The 20,455-nt window shown below is 33.8% G+C and overlaps 1 protein-coding gene across 5 annotated transcripts in view; it reads left to right on the top strand.

Annotated features, from left to right (window-relative positions):
• LOC115236501 overlaps positions 1–20,455 on the top strand; it is a 174,156-nt gene that overhangs the window by 77,503 nt on the left and 76,198 nt on the right. The window lies entirely within an intron of this gene.

Genomic DNA, 20,455 nt, shown 5'->3' with positions numbered 1-20,455 from the left:
CTCTCTCTCTTTCCCTCCCTCCCCTCCTCTCTCTCTCTTTCTATTCTCCTTTCTCCCTCCAGTCTCTTAACATCATTCTATAATTTGGTTTAAGTAATTCAATCGCTTCTTTTTGAAAGAGATTGCTCTCCACAGATATTATTATTATAAAATAAGATATAAAAATGTTTATATCAAATATTAAAAATTATTGCGCGCATGTGAGAGAAAAAGAAAAAGAGAGAGAGAGAGAGAGACAAATAGTTATGAATATTTCTATATTTTAATTCTCATTTTTTTTTTAACTCAATAATTTCTAAAGCGAATAAATATAATTTGTATGTAATTAAAACAGTCTATATTGTTATCGATTAAAATAAGTATGTAAATTTTAAAATGTTTTATATGAGGATGACTACGAGAGTTGAAATAAGCATTTTTTTCTGTTGACTGTAAGAGAATACAGTGAAAATTATTATTATTAATGAAACAGATAAATAGGAACTACTTATATTTGAAGAATGATCACCATTTTGCATTTGGCAACGCAACAAAATTAGTGCCTTTTTAATCATTAAATATTTATTGAAGTTATGAATTAATTAAATAATTAATTTATTACAGTAATTAATTTTATACGCTACTTTAATAATACACTGCTGGCCATTAAAATTTCTCTTTCAACACTATATATACATATACATTTATTTATATAGTATAGCAATTTTAATGGCCAGCAGTGTATATTTCATCAGATGGTTTATCAAGAAATTATATCATATTTTGATACCTAACTAATTTAATATATTAATGCAAATAATATCGAGGGTTGTGTGTGAAATGTAATTATTTCTATATACTATTCCAAATGTTTAACGATAAATTAATTGCTCTTCTGATATTTTATAGAGAGAAGCAGATACTTCTATCTATCTTTAAAAGATATTTTTTTTATGAATCCCGGAATTAATTACAAAATCTCAATTACGCAATTATTATGCGGTTATATATATTTTATTATCTGCTAAGTCATCTTTTATAAATCAGATGCGTATTTTGCATATATGTTATATACTTAAAAAACTCATTATATATTATAAATATACATATATATAAGTACATATTTAATATAATTCAAAATATATGCAATATTTTGATATAAAATTTCATTTTTCTTTCTCTTTTTACGCTGGTATATAATAAAAATATGTAATTATCAACATATTTTTTAACGCTTCAAATATCAACGGTTCACTTTATTGTTATAATTACATTAATTGTCATATTGTACGTGCCATTCTAATTTATCCCATTTCGTATTATTCTGGTCCTTTTGCTTGCGGTACAATGCGAGCACTATCTGCTCTATCATCCATTCTTCCGTTATCTATGTTATTCCATTCGAGGACGCCAATTAGCGACGGATAACGTAACAAAACATCCGCGGTTTAGGAAAGGCGCCGTTATAAATGGCTCAGGTGTCGCGCGGGTACTCGCCGCGGCCGTGCCGGCATAGGTATAATAGCGAACGCGCGATCCGTTGGCCCGATGCCAATGCATGAAACAAAGCAGCAACTATGCGAAGCTCGCTAACTTCATCTTCACAGGTTAACCGAGCGAGCCGCGGCCGAGGCCGCGGCGAACATCCGGATCGAGTAGAGACACGGCCGTGCCGCGGCTGAACTTATCGCGTATTTACGAAGACAGAAGATCGATGACCCAATTTTCCGACCGTTCAAGAACCGATCCAAGCTATTCAGAAGCTATCTGGAAGAACGCGGGCGAGATTGATACCCGCTGCATTTTTTTTACTGTATTTCTTTTATATTCTCTCTTTGTTTTTTATTTTAACTGATAAAAGCAAAGCTCACGTGGTCTGTATTTCAAAAATTTTGAAGGGGAGCTCTTGTTACTTCTAGAATTTTTCTGAAACATTCAATATATCAGCTACCTTTTATTTAATGTAACGCAGACCATGATATCCGCGGCGTGACCGTTCATGGATTAAGCGGATTAAATTGCATCTATCGCGAGTTCGTGCGGGAAAGCATCCTCACGGGAGACACTCGTTAAGTTGCAAGGCGTGTCGAACTCTCGGAGCTCAGACCGAGTATGCCGGATTCAAGCTGTCATGTTTGCGGTAAGAAACTTTGGAAACGGAACGGCGCGTTTAGTCTAAATCCTGCGTGCCGCTTTTACGAGAAACGCCATTAATTTTCCAATTCGCGCGCGATTTGTTACTCTGATGGAACATTGGAATTTTGCTGCTAGAGTAACACGACAATTTTCGATATAGCTGACTTGCCATGCTCTCAGGATAATTGCAAACGCGATAAGTACTCTTCAAATGAAGCTGCACGGAGCGCAGAAAAATAAAGTCGAGTAACAGTCAAATCGCGACTAATTTAAATCGCTCCGGAATAATAAAGAATAGATTGAAGAGTCAAGTCAAAAGAGGAAAATCAATTGATACACAATTTTTATGTTTGTAATCTTTTTTTAATATTTAAAAGGTGTAGATTTAAGTAGAAAACTTATATTTTTACATTCTGTATGATTACTTTATAAAGTAACTATTCAAGATATATTTACAGTGACCTGAACACAAAAATACAAATATTTTGCCAGTATATTCTAACTTATTATAAGCGAAAAGAAATATATTTATAATAAAAGAATTTAAAAAAAAGAAAACTGATATAAAATTGACGAAAAAAATTATAATAAAATAGCATTTATTTATACCATAAATAAGTTTTAAAATAAAGTGCGATGTACACAGATTTTGCAGTATTTTATGTTGTGAACAAGTGTTGTAAACATTTGAATGATTTAAAATTATTCACATTTATCATGATTATTTCAATTTTTTTCTTCATTATAAAAGCTTAATAGCGGCTAGCGGAAACTTCTTCTGTAACAGAGCAAGCTAGTACGAGAAACTGTGTATACCGCTAATAGAAAGTAAATTAAATGAACTAACAGAACTAAATTAAATGAACTAACATTCGCAAAGACTAAGTTGACTCTACTTACTGTAATGTTGAATATACATACATATACATATATACATATATTTAGTTAAGGTTCAAAGTTTAGCAAAGTTCCTGGCACTTCCTTATTGCCAACGAAATGAATATAACTTTTGGACTTTATTTCTTACGAGAATATAGAGTACAATTGCTTTTCATGAGTGCTATTAAACCGAATGTTTAAAAATTTATGCGTGAACTTTTTTACAATTATTCACCGTAATTTACATTCAGCATGTTGAAAAAATATTATATTATTATATATAATATTATATATAACATTATATTATAATTTAAATATTGGTTAAACAATTATTTTATTAGAGGCCTTCAGATAACATTGATTAGATTATACATTAGTATGCACGATGAGTGTAATGATATTGTTAATATGTAAAAATGGCGGTATTATTTATTACATCAGAATGGTACTAATAACATAATAAATTTATGTTAATAAAATAACAATATTTATATATAAATAATATATATTTATATATGACAAGATTATCAATAAAACTATATGATCAACGTATTCAATGCTAATAATTACGAAACATTGCGAGAAGAAATAATATCTAAATAAAATTATTTTTTTGTTTTTATACGATAAAAAAGATCTCTTTCTTTAAATTCAGTGAAAAATACGTTTCTGAAGTTTGGCAAAAAAATTATACAAAATCCTGTACTATATACACTCTTAAAAACTTTACGGATATATGCACACAACTGTATTACGAGCAATTCTTGTTATGTAACGTATCGCTCGACAACGTTGGTGGAAGCCGATCGTAAAGTAGTAGAAGAGAAGAAGCGTCGAGTATCGTTGTGAGAGCATATTCTCAACTGTCGCCCGGATGATGTAAATTCCGGAATTTTATGTTGCAATTCGCGGCGGGTCGATAAGCATAGTGAGCTCGAAAAGCGGTCAACGCCGAGAGAGCGTTTTTGGCTGGCTGGTTTTCCACGTTACGGAATGCCTTTCCGCATCCATGTTCACGTAGTATAGATGTGCATTCGTAAACGTGCGTTCTTCGTACATGCGCAAATAGAGACGTCGATTCGACCATGACGACTGGTAAATGACGATGTATCGTAGTGCATAGCGATACATGATGATACTCGGCGAACTCCGGGGATTGTCGGTGCGATCGATCGAACTCGTTCATAGAAAACATTGTTTGTTACAACGAGTGTGATGCGCATCACTGCAATCTGAAAGCAATGACGTCAATATCGACGGCGATGGTTTAGAGATGACCGGATTTGCAGCGATGATAGTTTTTAAATAACTATTTTTAGGCATAAACATGTATGAGTGCCCTACAAAATAGTGCATATGTATGACTTTCTTTCATATAGAAAATTTTAAATTTCAATATTTCACTTACAGATCGTGTTTGAGTGATATTTGAAGTGATTTTTTTTTATATCAAAAATATTTATTTGCTTGCATATTAATTTCTTTTGTTTTCTTTTTACAAAATATTAAATTGAACATCATGTCCAAGATTTAAAATTGTTATAACGTAAAATTAATTTCAAATTGAATGAAAAGACTTCTCTTTGATTTTTGAAATTTAAACCATGAACGTTTTTTTATTTTTAATTGTCTGTAATTCAAAAAGTATTGGCATCTCGATATATTTTTATACTTGAATTAATTCATGTAAAGTTGCAAATGATGCTTGTATTTGCTACTTAAAAGCGTTTAAAATTATATTAATAACAGCAGCAATCTTCTATTCATGAGATTACCGTCACATCAATTTGACACATAAATATTATTTTATATAACTTTACAATATGTAAAATACACACATATATACACGTTATTATTTAATCATGTAACTTTTGGTTATACATTAAAATAAGCTTTTTTAATTAATTTTTAATTAATTTTTACAAGAGAATTATTTAATTCTCTCTCTTTCGCCCTCTTCTTATAATTTATTTTTTTTAGGAGATAAATGAATATTACTATCGTTTTATACTGTCCGAATTTTAATGACTTATATAAATTAGCATCTGGCGTACGGGCAAAGGGACGGTGTTACCTCGACCACGCTCGTTACTTTTTTTTTAAGCGCAATAAGCCCCGTAATTTGCACAGCTGATTGTAGCCCACTTACGCGGCGCATTATGCGACACAGTGCACACATTATACGCGCATTAGCACACATACACACACATACACAACAGTATTATATGGCGTCGTATTTGCATTACATTTCTGAACATATACTGTACATATACTGCATATTTAATGATGTGCCTTTCGTGCCGATCAAATATTTATACAAAGGGTCGGAGACGAGAGATGCTTGTATCTTGCTAGGTACGTGCATTAGCTTGTTCTTCGTATTCCAATGCTTGAGTTATACATATAACACATCTTTCGCGATTTGCAATTCCCTTTCTGCAATAGTGAATCTTATCATTTCTACGAGAAGTGACATAACGCAGAATAACTTACCATGTAATTGAAAGGAAAGTGTAATCTATAAGCTATTTGTTTATAATATATATATATATATATATATTGTCGAAGCAAGGAAGGAAAGTTTGAGGATCGAAGACCTAACCTAACCTGATCGAGACCGTCGTCAATGTAATTGAGATTATACCGACACGTGTTTCAGAAATTAACACGTGGTACGAGTGGTCGATCTCACGCGCGTTGCTGCGCTCCTGTCAGCGTGTCGCGTAAAAAGTTGCACAAAATTGAATGCTCAAGGCGGCTTTTGTAATGGAATTCCTTTCGGAGTATTGAATAATGCGTGCGTCTGTCGCAGCTTCCTCTTTATTTCCTATGAGATTTCTCATGCACGTATCGGAATCTCGTGTCACGAAAGACGTAGATTAGAATTTATTTAGATGTTCCTTTCTCAATTTCTTCACGAAAAATTACGTATTTATTATTTTTTATAAAAGAATTATTCCCCTAATATATTTCGCGCACGCTTTTTCTTGAATGTAATTATTAAGCATCTCAGATTAACATGAATTATTATTCAACATCGATTATTTTTCTTATATTATAACCAACATGTTTTGACAACTTGAATTTCGAATGAGAGAAAGTAATAAATGTTCAATTGCGTATTCCTCTCTAAAAAAGGCATGTTATTGACGTTATTGTCTCTTTTCCGCGATGTTGATTGATTATCTTGACGCTGCACTGTGCATTATTTTATATCAATAAAAACCTGTCATAGCGACGCATTTGACAGTTCAAATATTAAGTATGTGTGTAATTTTAATTTAATTGGTTTTGAAAAAAAACGAAGAGCTAGAGTTAATATGTAAGCAATTATATATATATATACACACACACACATACACACAAGAGATTAAACGTCACTTAAAAATATATTTTTTTCTATTTTTTTATTTTATGACCTACACATCTATGCACTAAAACAAAGAATATCAAATGGTATATTGATTAAAGTATAGAAATTAATCTTAATTAGAAAAGTATATATTCTCTTTGACTGTGTGTGTGTATATAGATAGTGTGAATATAAAAAATAATATTTTTCATATATAAGTGATAGAGAATTCTCTGACCTAATTTTGTAGGTATTTATTCGTGCAAATAAATTTGATTTTTCGGATAATTTAATATAAGTGATGAGACTTAATAAAAATCAAATTGTTATGCAAATGAAAAACACTTTGCGCAGTTATGAAGACGCACGTGCATATCGTGAAGTATTCATCTTCGGCTTGCTAACGCGCCGTTTTATTACAAGAGAAAATATGCTCTGCCCATTAAAGTATTCGTTATTTGCCGGCCTCTCATAATCTGCTTTTTGTGTGCGTGTGCGCGTTCCTGAAATTTAAAAAGCTCCACGCATTTTTTCCGTGCTTTCCGTTCTTTCTCGCCAAGACAAGAGTTTAATACAGTGATCTCAATAACTTGTATTCTCTTTTAAATTATGTAATCTATAATTTTTGTTGCCATCTAGGAATTTTAATAAATTAATGAAGTTCATGTTTTTTAGTACGTATAGTTGCTTATAAAATTCATTCTTTACATTTTTTATTTTACAGAATTATTTTACCATACAATTTATCTTATTATTAATAAACTATAGAGATTAAATTTACATATTTTTTTACTTTAAAACGTTGGTAGCAGAAAATGGATATTAAACATGATAAATCTGGATAGGGACCTTGCAGAAATATCATAAATTTAGATCTATATGGTTTTTTGTCATATCTACCCGTGTCATTTCAACGACTATATCATAAGTCTGAATAATGAGCCGTCGTATTACAAATTTCTAAAAGTACACTGGTTTTTTATGGATAAAGGAGAGAATATATGTTTTAAGACCTTTTTGATCGATTCTTTCTTTTTCACGATTTGATTTTAAAAATACTTGTTTATCTTCATTTCTCACAAATATAAAAATATATTTTATATTAAAAGGCTATTTATATTTTCTTCTATAAAACGAATAAGACGTACTTAAAATGTTAAAATTGCATGAATAATGTTACTCATAACTAATTAAATTTCTTATACTTGCACATTTTCTATTAGACATAGATAGCTTCACAGATATATCTTTAAGATATACTTTTATGTATCTTTATCGCGACGATAACTCTTCAAATATCTTCGATAGCCTTTGAAAGCTTCACTATACGTTTCTGTTGAGTTCGAATTGAATCCTCTCTTGATCGACTGGAAAGACAAGAAGGATATCAAGGATTTCCGTGGCAAAGCGCGGGATCACGATTGCGGAGGCCGCCTTTATAATCCATGTTTAAGGGTGCGACCAAGAAGAGGCAGTTAATTGATTGCACTCCTTGTGGCCTAGGGTTTACGCCCGCGCACGTTTTATGGTTTACGTCCCGCGGTCATCCCCCGCCATTTCCACCGTTCGTCCTTTTTTCATTAGCCCCGAATTTTACGACACCTCGTAAGGAGAGCAATAAATTTCCCTCTTACCTCCATCGTGAGAGCGAGCCGAATTAATGGCCGAGCAGCACAATCTTTTTCTTTGTCTAAGGATCCACTGTCCTTTTCTCTTTCTCGCTTTCTCTCTATCGTAAGAGATAGAACTTGTATTGATTGTAACCCCCGGGCGTTGTCTAATTGCCAGGGAAGAGACTTCTGCCGGCCCTCGAAGCTGTCAGTAGTCGGGTTTGCCGCGCTTCCGTTATAGTTTCGAGATTAATTACGCTGACGAACAGTTATTCGGAGCGAGAGGCGATAATGACACAATCGAACGAAACTTGACGGTAACCGAAGGATGAGGACCCTGGGCGGGCGACCCAAAACGAGCCACGGCTCGTTAATCACCGAATCCTTGCGAAAGCTTGACGTCAAAAGCTTTTTCATCCTTGACGAATTTTATTCTCAAGCAGTTTTCGGCAAAGTATTCGCCGTATTCCGTTCAAGTTATGCACCGCAAAGTACATAGAAGTTTCGCGTGAAATTTTGCGTCCGTGTTGATCACCATGTACTAAAGTAAAGAGCCCGTAGTTCTCTTCCTCTTTTATTTTTTTTTTTTTTTCCGAAGAATGATACTTGCACTTGGTTGCAGGGCGTGGCTTTAGCCCGGTCGATAGCACCGACTTATAAATTAGCTGCGAAGTTTCGAATGGAACCGATAAGGGTTGTAAGCCGGGAATCTGCTATCGTTTTCGCTCGTCTTCGAACGGAGTGATTTTTCGATCGTGCGCGGCGTACAAGGGAATGTACTTAAGTGTCTTAAAAGGTTCCACCTCGAGAATTTTATCTTCGAAATCGTTCCAAGAATTTTCCGTCTCGACAAACTTCGGCAAAATCTACGGCGATGTCGTGGCGATAGAATTTACAATGAGATTCATGATGATCTTTAATAAAGAGATAACTTAATAAAAAGATAATTCCATGAATTCTTTTCGTAGTATGTAAAGTTGACGAGATGTTTAAAAAATAGCTAATCGATTTAATTTGACTTGAGGTATATATTCCATTTATAATCTATTTTTTATATCTTTTCGATTTTTTTGGAATCCATCAGTTTTTTTCGAATGAGTTCAGAAATTTTACAAGGAACATAAATTATCTTATTCTTCTCGCGTTAAGATCTTTAAGAGGAGTATACAGAAACATATATCTCGGAACATATTCTTCGTGAGATGTCACATTTGTCTAAAAGTCCAATAATACGTGTTTCTAGTAGAAGCAAGTATACTTTGTCATTCTGTCCCGCAAGTTCGGATTAGTAATTCGCGATTGTAATTCGCGAAGTTTCACCGTCAAAACCGCCACTTCACATTACGAAATCTGTTCTACATACGACATAACAATATGCTACATACATACCTAACATATGTATGCTACATACAAAGCGTTCATATTATTATGGCAGCTTGTATCTCGTGATGCAAGTGCTGTCGAAACAGTCAGGATTATCATGCGGCCAAAATCTGTGTCATATGCGACTATTTACAGAATTAACAGCAGCTACTATTTACCCATGTATGCAATAATAATTTCTTCTAGGCCTATATAACTTTTTTAGAGTGATGGAAGGTGATTTTTAAGTTTAGTGAAAATACGGGAAAGAAGCTATTTATTTATTCTATTATAGAGCATAAACATAGTTTTAGAAATATATATACATATATAAGTCGCATGCGGGAATAGACACGGAATTTAAAATTAGTTGGAATTATCATAATCTAATTGTATAAATAATCTGAATTTAAATATAATCTATGTAGTTATCAAACACACTTCTAAAGAATTTAAAATATTAAAATTCCACAGATCAAAAAAGAAAAAGGGATGCAAAATCTAATTACTTTAATGGCTAATATAATTTAAAGTCTAGCGACGGATCTTAAAAGTCATTAGAATGTAATGAGTCTGAAATTCGAGAAAACTGGAATTTAAGGACCGAAATTTGTAAAATTTGAGAATTTTATACATCAGGGATTTTCCTCCCTCCTAAAATTTTAAATCTATGTAAACTATTCATACTACAAAAATTTTATAAATCCAAAAAAATAAAATTTTAAGTAATCTTTTCGATGGTTTTCAAATAATATATCTTTGGCTGATTATGCTCTTCTTAGACGTTCTAAAAAATTATTAACTTTGTAGCCCGAAAAATCGCTATTGTTTCTGCGTATGCACGCGTGGCCACATTTAGAGGAATGGTTACAGCATTCTTAAGTTCCAAAAAACTATGAATCATATTGCTACCAATCGAGTAGAATCGAACATAAACAGGCGTGTTCCGGTTTCTATCGCGTCGCGGCATCGCCGGTGGTAATGAGAGTCGAGTCCTGATCTTGGCCGATGTAATTACGGGAAAATTGCTGGACCGGGCATCCGGTTGGTACGCGCGCATCCCTAAGTAAAGTGCATCGGGCAAACCGAATTACCATGGGGGCGATTGCGGCCGTTGTACCGAGCGATCTTCGATCGGTTATACGCGTAGCCGGATATACACGATCGACACTTCGCTGCGACCGTGCGTTAGGGCCATTATTGTAACTGCTGGTCTACCGCTGTATACTCAATTAATTCGGGATAATACCTAATCACTAATTGCACGCTCGCGATTGGACGCCGTGAGGCTGTGAGACACTCGACGCGTGTCGTTCCTGCCCATCGGCACCAATCGATAGATCAGTGATCGCCGATATCCATATTTGCATTCCCTACTATCAAAATTGGAGAGATAGATATATCAATATTTTTTTAATTGTGTGTGTGTGTGTGTGTGTTTTGATTTACTTCGACCGTTGTTATTCGTGTTATTGGCGACATCGCCAGATTGGTTACATCAAATTTTACGAGAGTTATTTTGGTTTATTTCTACGCAAAATTTAAGCAAAAGAAAATCAAATTACATCTGAAAATAAAATTTTTCTAAGAGATTCAAAACGCGCGCACGAAGTTTCCTCTCTTTAAAATTCCGATTGTAATCGATTATTTTATATATCGTGAATGTTACTTAATTTGATATCATAGGATGGTGTATCATAATGCTTCATATTTGTAAAAGTAAACAAGAATGCAAAAATTTAGGTTTGTTTTACTCTTGGCTTCTCAGTTAATAACACACTTTTATCGTCGTCGATGAGATGGCTATTCGCATAATTAAACGTTCGGATTATCTCAAGTCTGATTTTGCAGAACGAAATTTAGTGCTGATACCGATTGTAGCGCAATTGTAACGTCCATTAATACATCGAGTATTACTGCCGACATTTATTATGCTATATGCGAGAGTAGTGCATCATCGGAAACAATTACGAACGTACAACTTCGATGGGATAGTTATGTCGCGCGCGAGTGTGTGTGTGCGTGTGTGTACGGATTGCTTCTGTACATATTAATCTATCATATCTTAGCAGTAAGCTTCCAATTTCATTTATAATAAGTGCAACTTGAGGTAACATATTATATTTCTTACTATTTTTGTCGTTTATTTTGAGGTATCCGTCCGATAAATAACATTCCTAAAATTAGAAATTTATTTCATGTATAATATATAAAAGCTAAATCAAGAGAGTTGATATAAGATATGTACGTATGCAAAGATACAAATTATATGTTTATTCAATTTTTATTATTCAATTTTTTCGGATGGTGTGATTTTGAATTAATTTTCTTGATATTTTATTTATTACGAAAATTACTTTTCTTAAGATAATAAAAGTATGTAATATATATTAATGCATTTAATTGGAAGGAATGCTTCACAAATCTTAAATTTTTAGCAAAGTATCCTAAAACAAAGTTTTCTTTTTGCGATAAAAGCATAAAGAGAAAATTATTTTATTTTTTGCCAACATTTTTCTTTCAATGTCTAAAATATACATATGTGATCAAGATAGATATTATTACTAAGAAACATTATTAAATCATACAGATTTTCATTTCAACACAATCTCTTATCATTTCTACATTTTGCATATTTTTACTTGGGTATACCTCGGCGGTTCAACGAACGTTTCGGACAAGATATCCAATCTCTAGCTGTTCACCGTGACTGCTCGAAGGAGAAATAATCCCTTGTCGCAAAAAATTGAAAGATAGTCTCGTAAGTTTTGTGTCCTCGGACGGGTCTAGAGTGCGGAAACGGCTTTAAACTCTCCGCGCGAGATCGGGTCGCGCGGATCGTTTTAATCGGTCTGGATCTAAGGCTTGTCATTCCTAAGCCAGCTTCTCGGCGGCGTGTGTCTTCGTCGTGCGAACTCAAGCGGAATTTTCTAATTCTTTTTTTTCTATCCTTTCCACCCCTGCTTTTAGAATTTTTCCAATCTTCTCGCGGGATTAAACGTTCCCTCGTACGGAACATGATTCACCTCGCGTCCTCGCGCGACGCGTCTGGAACTGAGAGGCGGATTAAGACCGTTCGCGTAGATAAATCCGAGAGATACCGAGAACGGCGGCGAATCGGTTCGGCAAATAGGTAATTCAGAAATGAAGAACATCGGCCACGGTAGAACGGGTAAGAGAGGGATGAGGGTGGACGGCGTTTGCACTTCGACCGGCGTTCGATAAAAATAGAAATCCCGCACTTTTCCGGGGGAAAAACGGCGAACGACGGCTATGATTGGCCGCCCCGAAGCGGAACGTCCTTTAATTTCCGGGGACAATGCCGGGTGGAAGAATCGCGCGCCGCTCCGCTGTATGTGACGAACGTCTCTAATAAAAGGATATTTATGTGCGTTGAAAGTTTGAACGACCGCCCGCGGCGCGGTTGGGAATGAAACTCAAGCGGCGCATTCGCGTCATCTCATGTGCCGGCGAATTGGTAAGAGCGAGCGAACGAGTCTATTTAGTTTTTGAAACTCGTAACTGAGCACTACCAGGGGGCATGAGCCATATTTCTGATACCTACGTAATGATTACGAACACAGAAACCCAATGTGTGGAAATGACGGAAATATAGTAGCCTTCTTCCACTGCCATAAGTAACAGATTATTATGATGCAGAGAAACTAAGCATCTTAGTTTTAAGTTACCAATGACTGTCGTGATAAATGTACGAGTACTTCGTAATAACTCGAATTACAATTTTCCAAAATTTGAAACGTTTTAATCCTCAATTTGCATGACACTGGACTCTCAGTGACAATTAATTTAATATAATACATTTCTCTAATTAAAATTAATTTTATTGTATATTATTAAAATTAATAACAACAAATAAAAATATTATTATGATTGTATTAAATGTTATTTTGATTAAATATTATTTTTTTGTCTATAGACAAGATATATTATTGAGGAATGTCTCATTTTTTGTAATAATATAATTCTTTTATTTTACAAATTTCTCTATATTTTTACAAAAATTGATTGTATTAAATTTGTTAAAGAAGGAATTGAAAAATTTTAAATTTCTATCAGACTTTTGATTGACTATTGTAGTTTATCAGTAATGGATTTTTACGTACTATTTATATTTCGATCAAAAGTAAATGTTTTAAAATGTTTAAAAGAGTTTTATACGTATTTGTCATATATTTTATATGTATATATTGTAGTTTACTTTTTCTTATTTTATATAAAAAACTATAATAGCAACGAACAAATGATAAAGATATGTGACGATTTTGATATTGCGCTCGAAATACGAAAATTAGAGACAGTTGGTTTCCCTCTATTCTCTCGAGACCCTCTTTTTGGCGAAACACTATATCGAGCTAGGTGCTGATGGTAGGTAGTAGAACACATCGTTAGCCGGAAATTACAGTCGGCCTTTTTTCGAGTGTGCAGTGTCCGTTTCTCCGGATTCATGCCGGGGCTAATTGCCAAAATAAAACGCATTTATTCCGTCGACGCCGACGTCGACGCACGCGCGGACGTCGTACCGACGACGACGATGCACCGGATGTGAGAGTGCTACTCGTTGATTTCCCAGAGGACGATCTTTCGCTCTGTAATTAACCGCCGACAATTGAGTGCGCGTCTGTCCAAGAGAAATGAGAGAGAAAGCACAAAAGAAGTCAAGCACGTAGTAGATGTTTCTAGATTAAAAGCTTCGTGCGTCGAATAAACATCATTGTCATCGAGCGGTTTATATCGGTATTGAGAGTTTCGCAAACGAGAAACAGTTACGTTTTGTTAACTTTTAATAGTTACTTTTCGTATCGGATATGTATCTATATACATACATATATATATATATAAAGGTTACAAAAATTTAATTATTTTATATTATAATATAATATAATATAATATAGAATTAATATATAAAAATCTTAGCGTATTTTTTCTAAGTTATTGTTTTAATTAATGGGATTATCTCGTAAAACGCAATTTGGCTCGCAATTTTATTTTCTAACAAATTATATGTACATACATACAAACACACATACATATATAAAGTTTTTAGATATTTAATAAATTTTTCAAATATATCTTTACGCGTTTTTCACATTTCGCACTACTTATTATCCAGTCGGCGGAGCTTTTTGTATTATCTTTCATATCAATTTCTCTCGATACTTATCTTTCCTTGCGATGATATTCTTCGTCTATGATTTTACACTGAAATTTTGCTTAACCCGGATGTATCCGCCGAACAGCTGGCGAAAAGAAAAACGCAAAAACGAAACTGGGTAAGAGATCTTTCCAAGAGTTTTTCCGCTACTGTTCGTGCGGAAATTGACGTTCGCTGTGACACCGGGACCAACCTCGTTTTTCCGTTCGAAGGATGGATAGAAAAAGAAGAAACCTGCAGGGAAGGGAGCGCTCTGGAAAGACGACATCAAATTTCGTCATAACTTTACGGTATTTTTTATACGCTTGAGTAAGAGGGAGGACCCTGATCGAACCCATGGGATCGAACTTTTGAGGTTTTCTCGCCTATGGTTGTATAAAAAAAAAAGTTTTATCAGCCTGAGGAGATTATGCCACGTCATATTTTTGCATGTTTCCCATACGGTGATCCTCGCTCGAGGCATTGCCGTGACCTGTGCACGTGGACTATATTCATGGACGAGATGAGGTTCCTGTTTTTTTGTTCGTCAAGTAGATAATTTGACATGCGGTCGCGAAAAAAAATATTAATAGCGATAGCTTTGAAGTCGTAAAATAAATCCGGAAAATTTATTAAATATCTAAAAAATACTTTATATATGTACATATGTACATATAATTCGTTAGAAAATAAATTCACTTAAAAATATGATTATATAGCTTTTATATATATATGTATGTTACGAAATCAAAAATTAATTTACTTTAAAATAGAAATATTCTGGACATTTTTTTAGAAATATTTGTATACAAAATTTGACTCATTTTTGTTTAATTAATAATAAAGAAGAACTTTTTTATATACGAAGCAAAGAATAAATAAGAGAAACATTGATTGCATCAAGTTTTTAGTTTCGGCCGAGAACTCTTTTTATAGAAGAAGAAATAAACGGCGAATTTGCTCGTATGAGTCTGTGCGCAGTAATGCAATTTCCAAATAATTTAGCATGCACGAAATAGCGGTAGCATCGAGGCTTTCGCTCTTGTCATCTTTTATACAGTATGCTCGAGAAAGCACCTTTATCGCCGAATATGAAACTCCCTCAGCTACTACTTCGCGTATATAAAAAAGCTTCTTTATCGAAAGATTGCTTAGGTCTGGCGAGAAGCCGCAGTATATCGGACCACTCGATATGTTTATCCTTTTTACTCGCATGCTAACATTCTTCCGTATTCCAGCAGCTAACCTTTCGTGTCCCATATTTTTCTTCGCGCAGCTCGTACGATTTTTGATTTTCTGAAGCGCGATATGGAAGAATTACGTTACTCGTTCAAGGAGGAGAGGAGTTACGGCTCTCTCCTTTTTCTCCTTAACCTTTATCTTATTTATGCAACCATAGTTATGCAGCCACGTATCGTGTTTTCCTGTCGAGAAAGGCCTTCTTTATGGAAATATATTTTCCAATGAATATTAATTTGTTATGAAATAAATGTGCGATCTCTCATATTCTATGCATTTGTAATGTTTCTTGTTATAGACCTCTCCAATTGATGGTGTATACAAGATACGTATATGAATCTTTTATTTCGTATTTTTGTAAAAGATCGACAATGTGTTGTATATATGTGTGTGTGGGTATATGTGTGTTTGTGTGTGTATGTCTTTTCGAAGGTTCACGGAAGTGTATCGAATAAACTTATAGTTTTGCGAATGGCAATGTCGGCATGAAAAGCGTTTTACAAAATGATTTATCATAACACACTTGGAACACACACAATGGTTCAAATATGAAAAATATTGAACGTTCTACGAAATAATCGTCGCTACTGGTCGGTGACGGTTATAACACGAAACAATTAATCTCTCGCAATGGTTCCTGTTCTAATAGAGCACCTTTCAAGCCAATATCGTGAAATTGCATGTTGCTTGAAATAACACGTATATATTTTTCCCTCTTTCTCTCCGTTCTTTCTGTCATTTTTCAAATTATTGTCAAGGTAACAAATAAAAATAAATCGTAATTACTTCTCCATTTCGATGAAATCGGAAGCATTAGAGATGAACTCATATCGCGGCGAACCGCAATAATAAATTTTATTAATATCAAGTAGATGTGCGATTCCATGCAAAACCGTTTTAAATTTATCTAGTTTTGAAGGAATTTCGCGTTAAAACAGCAACGGACGAATACTTTTGCATGGACCACAGTATGAGTATGTATTCCCGTTTGCTCTCTGTTTGTACATAGACTATGTGTCGTGCGTGAAAAATAAAAGAAAACGAGTGATTCCAGCGGATGGCAAGCGAGCTACAGACCTGTGTAGATCGGTCACTGGACCGTACTGTGAGATTTATCCCAGCTCGATAATTTATACAATGTAAAGGAAACGTGGCCGAGGCCGTGGAAAAATGCCAATTGTGATAATTCAAATGTCCGGACCATACGAGCGGCTGAAAGGAAAAAAAAACATACCAAAAGAGAGAAAAGATAAAAAAGAAATGAAAGCAACCGAATAGTGTTTTATCCGTTAAAAGCGACATTTTTGTTTTCTCAACCATACATTTACTGTAAATGTTAATATAAATGTATGTACTGTATGTTTGATTATCGACAAGTACAACAAATCTATTCTAATTCAGTTAAATGAAATACGATAAATTGTTGATAAGGTGACAATTGTTTTTACGTGGAAAAGAGAGCGAAAAATCATTATTTTCAATTAAGACAAGAAGTGCGGATGACAAGCGAAAAAATACTATCTAAGAAAGGTAGATAAAACTCAAAGTGGCGTTCAATACTTTATTTCTCCATAAATAAGACATCACTAGTTATGAATGTTGATTGGAGGTTTCTTACTTTAACATGGAGAACGAAGTTTCAATTTGTGCGAGTCGTGCTAATACTCTTCGGAGAGGTAACGAGTTTGCGAAGAGAACCGCAGAGGTGAGCCGCGCAAAGTGGATAAGAGTAATGGCATTGAGATTTAAATTAATGCCGCATTTAATGACGCTTATAGGATTCCGCGACCGTGAAAAGGGCGAAAACGCGAAAGGAAAGATCCCGTAACGAGCTGTCGAAAGGAGTCGTCGGGAGGAGACGACAGACAACGTTCGCGGTATTCGAGTCGATCGATTTTGCGTCGAGTCGTCAACCAACCATCTTGAGACTTTTTAACCCACACTGATTCGACACTGACACTCCAATTTTATCTAATATAGGATTTTTGTTAGCATCGAAACAGCGTAAGAAAGTCTTTTTTTAATTATTTTACTACGGTCTCACAATTTTTGCGTTGTTAGCGAGCTCACGACACATGTTGCGCGAGATTTAGTAGGTAGGTGTTGGACTGAAATTGTTGCAATCTGCCAAATTTAACTCTGAATAATGCATTTATGGAAAACGGACATGAATATTAATGGCGTATTTATTTAACCTTTGACAATGAGTTTGCTTGGCAGAGATTAGTTTTCTACGAATATCCTGTCAAGAATACCAAAAAGGAAAAACAAATCTATTTGTATTTCTGAACCGTAACTGTATTTATTGCATATAAATTTATCCGAAAAAAATATAATAAATAAAAAATATAATAAACAATTCATCAACAATTTCCTAATACGATATATTTTATATTGAACAATTTAGATGCGGTATATCTTGTGTTAGAAAAAATACATTCGAAAGGAAAACAGTTTCATTATCTGACGAAAAAGGATCGCAGCATCTTCGCGGAATGATAGCTACGCAAAGAAAGAAATTTAATGAAATGCCGCTGTTCGTTGCCTATCCTGCTCCGTGTACTTACTTCGCGTAAAATGTGTGGTCGGAGAAAAATGTATGCCGTTTTCCTGAAACGACGGACGGTGAGACGGAGGGAGGGAAAATTGTGGAAAAATGTAAGATTCTCGTTTGGCGCAATTTTCGATGCTACCGGCGCACTAGTGAAGAGCACCTCGATTCTTTTCACGAAGATGACAGTAAAGAAGCTGTCCCGATGAAATATTGTAAAAGTAGAACGGCAATGCAGCACGACGTATTGCATCTGCACAAAAGTATAAATAACACCGATGCATTATGTACCAAAACAAGTATAATTTATGCGGGAAGTAGGTGTAAAATCACTTGTGTTTTTGACTTCTTTCTTTTTAATGTATGAAAAACAAGATTAAATATATATAAACTCGAGATTTAAAGTTTGTTGGAATGACATAAATTCATGTTCTGATTTGCATATTTAGTCAGTTTTCCTTTGCAATGTAAGTTCTTGAACTTTATATAGGATATGATATTATTATTGGTATGCATCTCGAATGATATTATACATATTAGTTACAATATTTGCGATATGTTACATTTAAGAGTTTAAAAGTGGAATTTTTTCTAACTTTTGTAAAACTTTAATAAAACTTTAATATTGTATTTTTAAATAAATACATGCAAAACAAGATGCAAAATTAAATATTAGCAAGGAAGACTTTTTATACTTGATAGACATTTTCTAAAAGAGAAAATTATTGCACGAACTTAATGATAACTAATATTTCAGCAATAATTTGATTAATATGATTAGACGGATATGATAATTTTGCATTTATCTAATTGTAATTTGCTAAATATCTAATTGGCTGTAATTTCATTCACGCTCTTCTATAAGGCTTTTAAATTCAACGGTCGATAGTATTCACCGAATCAATGATCAAGCCACCGCCGGCGTTTAACTATTAATACTCTCGCACTAACGAATCAAAATGCTGAAACGTGTTCTCAGCTTCATCGACTTTGTTGTACTCGATCCAATGCTAAAGATACGAATAATTTTGTAATTTTATGTTAATTGCGTTTGAGGTTGTAATCAACAATTTTGAGAGACAAATGATAATCATTCAATACGCGGATCACAAAAAGACGTTGATTCAATAAATGCTGTGATACTACTTATTTTTTCTATATATCGGTATTATTATTAAATGACCAAAATTATTTGAGAACATACAAACGGTACATTTTTACAATTTTATCTTTCATGATGCATGCGTGCGTGATCAAGTGCTCTTTCCTCATCCCTTTTCTCATAATTAAAAAGTTGTAGTAAAAAAATTTACATTTTAAGTTATTCAATATTATTCTGCATTATTATTTAATTACAAAATTATGTAAACGTATTATTCGATAATTTTGTAGCTCTTAATCAAAATGTATCAAACGGTATTAAAAAGTTGATTTTTTTTTTATTTAATAATCTTTCTAAAACGCTGTTCCATGTTTTTTTGCATAAATAATCAAATGAGCAAAATATTAGATATATATTCAGACCTTATTTTTAGATTATGCTAATACATTCCATAGGAATGTTAACGGAAGCAGAAATACGGCGGCGAGATGCAATTGCTTCGCTTTATTAACGCCTATTCAGCGCGTATAATTTTATGATTTGCATTGCACGAAAGGTGTGCGGCGGTAATTATCGCGTGCTGCACGCGATCGTGTGTATCCTACATGTCGCGATACTATCGCTTAATTGGCGCATCCAGAGTGTGTATCTTACGTGTGGTATAATTGATACACTGAATATTGAAACGACCGCAGCAATCACGCGGAATCGTATTTCGTTACATTAATTACGTCATCCTTAATGACTCCACGCACGTTAACCTAGAACGCACCAATCAATCTTTCTCTTATCTGGAAGTTACATTAAAATTTTTATTTTTATCTTTTTATCGAGTTTTTGTTACAAATTATTTGACAAATTTGAATCTTAGCACAAAGATAATGTTTTTTTTTGTTTATTTCTTTAAAACTCAAAATTCTGCTACAAGTCCTTTAAAATAATTTCTGATATTTATATAATCAAATTTTTTTTCAAAATATTGCAAGCAAAAATACTGGTTTTAAATTAAATCAAGAAATCTTGTGTTTTATCTTATATGATTATATAATAAAAAGGTAAATTATTAATGTAATTTAATATTAATAAAATAAAA

This window comes from Formica exsecta, unplaced genomic scaffold (assembly GCF_003651465.1).
Source record: "Formica exsecta isolate Colony F162 unplaced genomic scaffold, ASM365146v1 scaffold253, whole genome shotgun sequence".
Taxonomy (NCBI): Eukaryota; Metazoa; Arthropoda; class Insecta; order Hymenoptera; family Formicidae; genus Formica; species Formica exsecta.
This window is presented reverse-complemented; position numbering and strand designations above follow the sequence as displayed.